This window comes from Priapulus caudatus, unplaced genomic scaffold (assembly GCF_000485595.1).
Source record: "Priapulus caudatus unplaced genomic scaffold, Priapulus_caudatus-5.0.1 Scaffold422, whole genome shotgun sequence".
In the NCBI taxonomy this organism is placed as follows: Eukaryota; Metazoa; Priapulida; class Priapulimorpha; order Priapulimorphida; family Priapulidae; genus Priapulus; species Priapulus caudatus.
This window is the reverse complement of record NW_014577483.1, coordinates 166,303-176,326: the sequence shown is the minus strand read 5'-3', so window position 1 is coordinate 176,326 and position 10,024 is coordinate 166,303. Positions and strand designations below refer to the sequence as shown.

The window sequence follows — 10,024 nt, the reverse complement described above, 5'->3', positions numbered from 1 at the left end:
TTAATAATGCATCTCGGTAGAGGCGCGTATATGCAAAATAAGAGATCCGCGGGGAAGGAATGAAGACTTTCTCCGTGTGTTTATTTTTCATGTGGTAAGTTTGAGGCCGGTTTTAATATTAATTAGAGTAATTTTCCATGGTCTGTCCGGTGGAATGTATAAAAGGTTATGGCGACGAAGGCTAGCATCGACTTTTTTGCGGGATACCGTACTTTTTGATTAGTAGTATATCGGAAAGTAGTGTACGTGGTCAAACACACCACTGGTCACAGCAACATCACATGAACAGCAATGTTCATCATTCGTCACATAAACATCAACATCACAAGCTGACGCGGGATTATGATCTAAACTATTCATGACGCTCTCCTATTCACCGAGCATGGGGACTGTTATGCTGAACGCGAAATTCGTCGCATACATGTCTTGCAATGCATCATTGCGTGTGCTTTTTTGAGTTACCGGCCATAGGGTCAAAAATGTACATGTAGAGTAAAATGTTGGAAAAACACTAAATTACACGAGAACAAAATATAGTATTCTGTTCTCAGCAATTACTACGAATCACTATATTCAGTTCATCGATATGTTAGACGCAAGCTATAGTCGAGATCTATTCGGCCGGGGATGTGATGTTTGTAGCTCTTCTTGCGCGTTTTTGTACCCTAGCTAGCATTGATGTCCTCGCACAGTTGGGTATATTATATGCAATGCGTCATGTCCCAAATGGAGTTGGTATACTCCGCCACCTTACACGTGGTCCTGACACGGCAGCGGGGCAGCTGTTACAGTAGATCGTATGGACAATTCTCCTACTCTCAGATACTCAAGGATACGTGTTGTGATCCAGTCAGTGTGTTCCGCAAAGCGGAAGCGTCAGCTTCGATAATATCAGGAGTAGATAATAGGGAATCCTATTATCTACTCCTGATAATTATGAGTGCGAAGAATCCCAGAGATGATTTCTTTACTAGCTTTTATATATGTTTGTATATATATATATTATATATAAATCCCCAGAAGATGATTTCTTCTCACCTAAGCTATATCATGTATATATATAATATTATATATATATATGATATTATCAGAAGTAGATAATAGGTGATAATAGGAAATTGTTCGCTAATTCTCTACTTCTGATATATATATGTATATACAGGAGTAGAAATTAACTTTTGAACACGGGAGTCCAACGGACTCCCTGCCCTCAAAAAGAGGGAGTCCGCAGCAAAATGAGGGAGTCCGCAGTCTGAGGTTCAAAATTAAAGATATTAACAATAACGCATGTGCTTATTTTGAAGATTCATGCGGTTGCACGTTTGCCAAATTTTCTTTGGTCATTTGCTGAAAAAATATGGTAATTCCGCGAGGCCGTGCTATGGAATGAACTAGTTAGTATGGCAGAATTTTCAGGGAGTCACACGGACTCCTGCATATGTCAAATCAGGGAGTCTGGCAATAAATCGGGGAGTATTTGACTCCGGACTCCCATTAATTTCGCACCCTGTATATATATGCTTCTTTTACTCAGCTTGTAATTGAATTCCTCATTCTTCCTTCCTATACGAATTCTGTTGCATCTCCTCTCATTAAATATCCGCATGTAGGCCTACTTTACCTGATCATATCTGCCCTACTCATATCTGACCAGTCAGTGAGTTGACATCCGTCTTATTTCTAATCTTGCAGGTCATAGTTTGTTATTGATATCATCTTGCATCGGTAAGATTGATTATGGTTGCTATGAGTTTTCCATTTGTTTGTATTATTAATAGTCGTAAAATAGCTGTTAATCCACACACCTAGCAGTAGCATACAGTTTGGTAATTAGTCGCAGTACTTGAGTTCACATAGCATCTCTATTATTCACTCCTGATAGCATTATAGAGAAACCACTAATTATATGACATTACCATACTATCATGACCATTTACAGGCTATCTGTACATATATATATGAACATGTATTGTAACTTAATATATGCTACTGGCACGATGGAATCTAACTGATACCATGACGACGAACTTAGTTATGACTTATGTTGAAAATAGTCGTTAGATGGCACTGGTGTAGCTCTCTACGATACAGCTTATAACTTTGCCTCAGGCTTACTATATAATGTGGTTGGGCATCAGCTGCATGTTTTCCATTTGTGAGCAAATCTTGAGAACTAAACGCTGAGAATCTGCAGTCCACACTATCTTTCAAGTTCCTAGATAGTACCTGATAGACCTCTGTATGTCATGCACACACACGCGCGCACATCGCACGCACGCACTCACACGCACGCACGCACTCGCGCATACACGTACACAGACGCACGCACGCACGCATGCACGCACATGCACGCACGCATACGTTCACGCACACATACACGAATGCACGCACGCACACATGTACGCATGCATACGTTCACGCACACATACACGAATGCACGCACGCACTTTAGGGTTAGGGTTAGGGTTAGGGAGTAGGCGTAGGCGACTCCCTAGACTCGTTAATGGAGTAGGCGAGGTACGATCCGGCATATTAGATAATAGTATTTAGTACCAGGGTACGTTCCGGTATACCGGACCGTACCCAGGGCACGTTCCGGCAGTACCTTGGGGGACATAGACCCTCTCAGCGTTAGTTAGAAGCGGGTCGCTTTGAACTATTACGATATTCATGGCAGACATTATATATGCGCCTAAAATATGCGAACCGACTAGGACCAGTACCGTCTATAGGACCAGTCTATACCATATACAGATGTATGTTTTAGCCAGGCGTTCTGCTTTACACGCAGCCCTAGTTGGTGGCAATTCTAATGTGACATGCACGTATTTGACCATTTTGCAATACGTCAACATCAGCGAAGCGTATTGCTCAGTGTGTGCTTTCAGTGAAGGGGTTTAGTTTTGCGAAAACAAGGGCGTGTACGGGGCACGCATTCGCCTTCGTTAAAAATTCACAGCTTGTTTTCACATCGTTCGAAATTAAATTTCAAGTGGCGTAGAAGGTGTGACGTCGCTTTGCAATTGCTAATTTTATGGTGGCAATATATTATTCTATTTATATACTAATTTGAAGGACCGTTCATGCAGTCGTGCGCAAATGATGGATGGGCTCTTATGTCATCGCCGTAATAAACGATGGCATTATCATAATATATTACCATTATTACAATACAATAGTCATTACAAGGTTATATGATCCATGGAGATTGAGCTACTCAAGCTAAGTACTATAGCAATGCTCTACGCGTGAAGATTGCGTGCGTCCGTGGTGTCCGCGTTTACATGTACGTGTAGTGATGGAATTTAATTCGGCTAAGCACCTTATAATTATTAAAGTTAAAGGTTCGGATAAAAATCTGTCATGTTAAACTACAGATGGGTATGTGGTTCAAATAAGAAGAATAATTCTAACAAAATGATATTTCATTTAATTTTGATAAAAACCTGAACATGCCATGCCGCTGCATTTATCATATAGAACGCATATCACCGCAATAAAATCCAACCATATTCAATAAAATTCAGATTTATTTAACAGATACTGGGCATGCGCGAACACGTCTTTCGCTATGCTACGGGTGAATTAAGCTTGGCTAGGCCCCTTATGAATATTCGCAAGTGACTGGATTTTCTAATCATCCGCAATCCTATTTTATTTAAGGCTGGACAGCTGCACATGCCACGTGGAACACGTATCGCCACCTATTGACAGACTTAAATTTTATTAGTGTTACCATGTTACGTAAGACAGGGCGTTTCATTATTGACGTGAGGAGGAGGAGGAGGAGGAGGAGGAGGAGGAGGAGGAGAAAGTGGATGATAAGGAAGACAGAATAATTATCATTCTCTACAGCATCTCATCCTTTAATCGGAAATATGTGCCATCTACATTGGTGCATAATTTTAATTAAATAATATTTATTTTGCCCAATAATGAGCATATAGACGAGGACAAATCCTATACCACTACATACTACAGCAGTTATACCGCATACTACAGCATACACAGCATACTACAGGTTGAAATATGCGAAGATAGATTACCCTGCTGTTAATTATTGAAGTTAGTGTATTATTGTAGTTATTGAAACTAGACATTAAGATAGATGAGTCATATAACCTGAACAATTTTCTATCTTTATTGGTGGAATTTTGTCAAATAAAATGGAACGAGAAAATTGTATTTTATGGTTGAAATTCAAGAAATAATTCTGCAGATCTATGTGAAATAGGTAATAATGCACTCGGTAGAGGGCGCGTATATGCAAAATAAGAGATCCGCGGGGAAGGAATGAAGACTTGTCGTGTGTTTATTTTTCATGTGGTAAGTTTGAGCCGGTTTTAATATTAATTAGAGTAATTTTCCATTGTCTGTCCGGTGGAATGTATAAAAGGTTATGGCGACGAAGGCTAGCATCGACTTTTTTGCGGGATTACCCGGTACTTTTTGATTAGTAGTATATCGGATAAGTAGTGTACGTGGTCATACACACCACTGGTCACAGCAACATCAACATGAACAGCAATGTTCATCATTCGTCACATAAACATCAACATCACAAGGTGACGGCGGGATTATGATCTAAACTATTCATGACGCTCCCCTATTTCACCGAGCCATGGGCGACTGTTATGCTGAAGCGAAATTCCTCGCATACATGTCTTGCAATGCATCATTGCGTGTGCGTTTTTGAGTTACCGGGCATAGGGTCAAAAATGTACATGTAGAGTAAAATGTTGGAAAAACACTAATTACACGAGAACAAAATATAGTATTCTGTTCTCAGCAATTACTACGAATCACTATATGTCAGTTCATCGATATGTCTAGACGCAAGCTATAGTCGAGATCTATTCGGCCGGGGACGTGATGTTTGTAGCTCTTCTTTGTGCGTTTTAGTACCCTAGCTAGCATTGATGTTCCTCCACAGTTGAGTTATATTATATGCATGGTGTCCAAATGGAGTTGGTATACTCCGCACCGTTACACGTGGGCTGACCGGAGCGGGGAGCTGTTACAGTAGATCGTATGGACAATCTCCTACTCTCGATACTCAAAGGTACGTTTGTTGATCACGTTGTTCCGCAAAGCGACGTCAGCTTCGATAATATCAGGAGTAGATAATAGGGAATCCCTATTATCTACTCCTGATCATATGAGTCCAAGAATCCCCAGAGATGATTTCTTTACTAGCTATATATATGTATATATATATATGATATATAAATCCCCAGAAGATGATTTCTTCTCACCTAAGCTATATCATCTATATAGTCATAATATATATATATATATGATCATATCAGAAGTAGAATAATAGGTGGTAATAGGAAATTGTTCCTATTACTCTACTTCTGATATATATATATTATATACATGGGGTAGAAGAAACTGTTGAACAAGGAAGTCAACGGACTCCCTGCCTCAAAAAGAGGATGTCCGCAGCAGAAATGAGGGAGTCGCAGCTCTGCCAGGTTCAAAATTAAAGATATTCACAATATCGCCATGGGCTTGATTGTGTGAAGATTCATGCGGTCTGCAGGTTTGCCAAATTCTTGGTCATTTGCTGAAAAAATATCATGGGCTAATTCCGCGGAGGCCGTGCTCATGGAATTAAGCTAGTTGGTATTTGGCAGAATTTTCCAGGAAGTCACACGGACTCCTGCATATGTCAATCAGGGAGTGAGCGAGTAAATCGGGGGAGTATTTGACTCCGCGACTCGCCGTTAATTGTTTGCACCGCTTATATATATGCTTCTTCATACTCAGCTTGTAATTGAATTCTCATTCTTCCTTCCTAAGATTACGGAATTTCTGTTGCATTCTGCCTCTCATTGATATATCGCATAGTAGGCCTACTTTACCTGATCATATCTGCCCTAACTCACTATCTGACGAGTCTGGTGAGTTGACATCATTCTTATTTCTAATCTTGCAGGTCATAGTTGTTATTGATACATCTTGCATCGGGTAAGATTGATTATGGTTGCTGATGAGTTTTCCATTTGTTTGTATTATTAATAGTCGTAAAGATAGCTGTTAATCCACACAACCTAGCATACAGTTGGTCAATTACTCGGCATACTTGACTTCACATAGCATCTCTAAATCTCTATTATTCACTCCTGATAGCATTATAGAGAAACTACTAATTATATGACATTACCATACTATCCATGACCATTTACAGGCTATCTGTACATATATATATGAACATGTATTGTAACTTAATATATGCCTACTGGCACGATGGAATCTAACTGATACCATGACGACGAACTTAGTTATGACTTATGTTGAAAATAGTCGTTACATGGCACCGGTGTAGCTTCTCTACGATACAGCTTATAACTTTGCCTCAAGCCGCTTACTATATAATGTCGCGGTTGGGCATCAGCTGCATTGTTTTCCATTTGGAGCATATCTTTGAGAACTAAACGCGTGAGAATCTGCAGTCCACACTATCTTTCAAGTTCCTAGCATAATACCTGATGAGACCTCTGTATGTCATGCACACACACCGCGCGCACATCGCACACACGCACTCACACCCGCCACGCACCACTCGCGCATACACGTACACAGACGCACGCACGCACGTCATGCGCGCACATGCACGCACCGACTACGTTCACAGCCACATACACGAATGCACGCAGCACACATGTACGCATGCATACGTTCACGCACACATACACGAATGCACGCGACCGCACACGTTCACGCACACATATCCACATGTACGCTTGCATACGTTCACGCACACATGCACGAATGCACGTACGCACACGTTCACGCACACATGTACGCACGCATACGTTCACGCACACATACACGAATGCACGCACGCTCGCATACGTTCACGCACACATGTACGCTTGCATACGTTCACGCACACATGCACGAATGAGCGCACGCACGCACGACGTTTACCGCACACATGTACGCATGCATACGTTCACGCACACATACACGAATGCACGCACGCAACGTTCACACCACACATACACATGTACGCTTGCATACGTTCACCGCACACATGCACGAATGCACGCACGCGTACGTTCACGCACAAATACACGAATGCACTACGCTACGGTCCACGCACACAATGCACATGCACGCACGCATACGTTCACGCACACATACACGAATGCACGCATACGTTCTCACGCCGGTCACGCACCTATCACATGCACGCACGCATACCTTTCTACCGCACCATGTACATGCACGCACGCATAACGTTCACGCACACATGCACGTGCACGCACAGTGCACGCACGCATACGTTCACGCACACATGCACATGCACGCACGCATACGTTCACGCACACATGCACATGCACGCACGCATACGTTCACGCACACATGCACATGCACGCACGCATACGTTCACGCACACGCATACGTTCACGCACACATGCACATCACGCACGCATAGTACGATCGACGGGCACGCAATACTTCACCGCACACATGCACATCCCGCACGCCATGACGTTACGCACACATACACATGCACGCACACAGGTATACATAGGTCAACACGTGGAAAGGTAATTAAAGCTCCAACCTTTAGGAAACACGTGACGCCTCATAACCCCGGGGTTCTGAATATTAGATCAACAATATTCATTCATCGAACTCGGTTCCATGATTATGCGGAGTCTATCCGCGCCCTATATGCAATGCAACTAGTTCAGTATCTTGAGGGACGAACGTGTCAGTGAATCTATGGAAACGTACGCTACATACACACAAGAACACACAAGAAGGTGCGTGAGACAAAAAGGTCGTTCGAAACTTGTCGGCAGTTACTCACTTCTACAAGGCGCTGGCTATTGATTTTGCGAAGCAGTCATGTGATGAGGGGGTGGCATGATAAACTGTGTGGGATGTGATACAAGTGCTGCTACTGCTGCTGCTGCTGCTGTTGGTGCTGCTGTGGCTGCTACTGCTGCTGCTACTGCTGCGACTGCTGCTGCTGCTGTTGCTGCTGCTGCGGCTACTGCTGCTGTTGCTGCTGCTGCTGCTACTGCTGCTGTTGCTGCTGCTGCCGCTGCTGCCGCTGCCGCTGCTGCTACCGCAGCCGCCACTGCTGCTGCTGCTGCTGCTGCTGCTGCTGCCACTGCTGCTGCTGCTGCTGCTGCTGCTGATGCTGCCGCTGCCGCTGCTGCTGCCTCTGCCACTGCCGCTGCTGCTGCTGCAGCTGCTACTGCTGTTGCTGCTGCGGCTACTGCTTCTGCCACTGCTGCTGCAGCTGCTACTGCTGTTACTGCTGCTGCTGCTGTTGCTGCTGCTGCTGCTGCTGATCCTTCCGATGCTGCAGCAACGGCGCGTGCGCCGCATATGCACGGCCGCGGATTGGCACTGGCAGATGTCGGGCCTGATTCTCATCTGTAAACGCTGCTCTATTTCTGGCAGGTCATACGTGCACCGCAGCCACCATTGAAGCAAACTTCATGCGCGTGTGTTGGCGCGCGCGCGTGTGTGAAGAAGAGAGAGAGAGAGAGAGAGAGAGAGCTCCCCGGACCGGCGCACACACACACTGCAGCCCGCGTTTTTCAGTCTGCACGTTCTTACGTTCGTCTAGAGCGAGATCCCGGCGCACACACACACTGCAGCCCGCGTTTTTCAGTCTGCACGTTCTTACGTTCGTCTAGAGCGAGATCCCGGCGATACGTCTCAGACACCGACCGGCCGACTCAAACGATGTGATCGTCTCGATAGCCTCTCTCGCGTCTCGACCAAGACGCGTCTCAGCGAACCTTCGCGCGACTCAACGTCGAAATCGGCCGTGACGCGTCAAGTGATCGCCGCCTCGGCCGCTGTCTCTGCCTCTCTCACACGCCGCGAGACACCGTGAGATAGTGAGACACCACGAGATAGCGAGACACCACGAGATAGTGAGACACCACGAGATAGTGAGACACCACGAGATAGTGAGACACCACGAGATAGTGAGACACCACGAGATAGTGAGACACCGCGAGATAGTGAGACACCGCGAGATAGTCAGACACCACGAGATAGCGAGACACCACGAGATAGGGAGACACCGCAAGATCGTGAGACACCACGAGATAGTGAGACACCACGAGATAGTGAGACACCGCGAGATAGTGAGACACCACGAGATAGTGAGACACCGCGAGATAGTGAGACACCACGAGATAGTGAGACACCGCGAGATAGCGAGACACCGCGAGATAGTGAGACATCACGAGATCGCGAGACACCAGGAGATAGCGAGACACCACGAGATAGTGAGACACCGCAAGATAGTGAGACACCGCAAGATCGTGAGACACCACGAGATAGTGAGACACCGTAAGATCGTGAGACACCACGAGATAGCGAGACACCGCGAGATAGTGAGACACCACGAGATAGTGAGACACCGTGAGACACCAGGAGATAGCGAGACACCGCGGGACACCGCAACACTGCGAGACGCCGCTGGACACGGCATGGTGATGCGACTCTTCCCCTGCCTGCACTACCGGCAGCTGAGGGACGAGGACTACATGGACTTGGACAGACTGGTGAGGTCGCCGACATCGCCGCCGCCCGCGCCCTCACCGCTCGGATCGGTTCTCGGCGGGCGCCGCAAGGCACACACGGCGCCGCTCCCCGCCGCGGGGAAGGCGGCGTGCGATGGCGGCGGCGGCGGCGTGGGGGCGCCGGCGAAGCGCGAGGTGGCGCGGCGGCGGCAGAGCTGCGACGAGCAGCGCTACACGCCCTGCTTCCCGAAGACAGGACGACCCGCTGCCGACCCGAAGGTCGCGACGCCATCGTCGTCGTCGGCGTCGTCGCGGCGACCGTGCGGCGGCGGAGGCTGCGGAGCGGGAGGAGGAGGAGGAGGGAGGACGGCGGGTTTCTCCTGGCAGCAGCAGCAGAAGTCGCGAGGATGGCTTCACTCGGACGAACAGTTGGCGGAGGGCGGCGTCTGCTTTGCCGTGCGGGTAAGCAACGACGCTCGCGATGTGTGGGTGGGGGAGAGGGGGGGTGGGGAGAC

The 10,024-nt window shown here is 46.4% G+C and overlaps 1 long non-coding RNA gene across 1 annotated transcript; it reads left to right on the top strand.

Moving 5' to 3' along the window:
- The first annotated feature begins 4,280 nt into the window (after positions 1–4,280).
- LOC106810237 lies at positions 4,281–5,974 on the top strand. The gene is made up of 3 exons (XR_001393983.1): positions 4,281–4,326; positions 4,934–5,062; positions 5,942–5,974. It is a non-coding gene; the product is annotated as an uncharacterized LOC106810237 (long non-coding RNA).
- Positions 5,975–10,024: the final 4,050 nt, after the last annotated feature.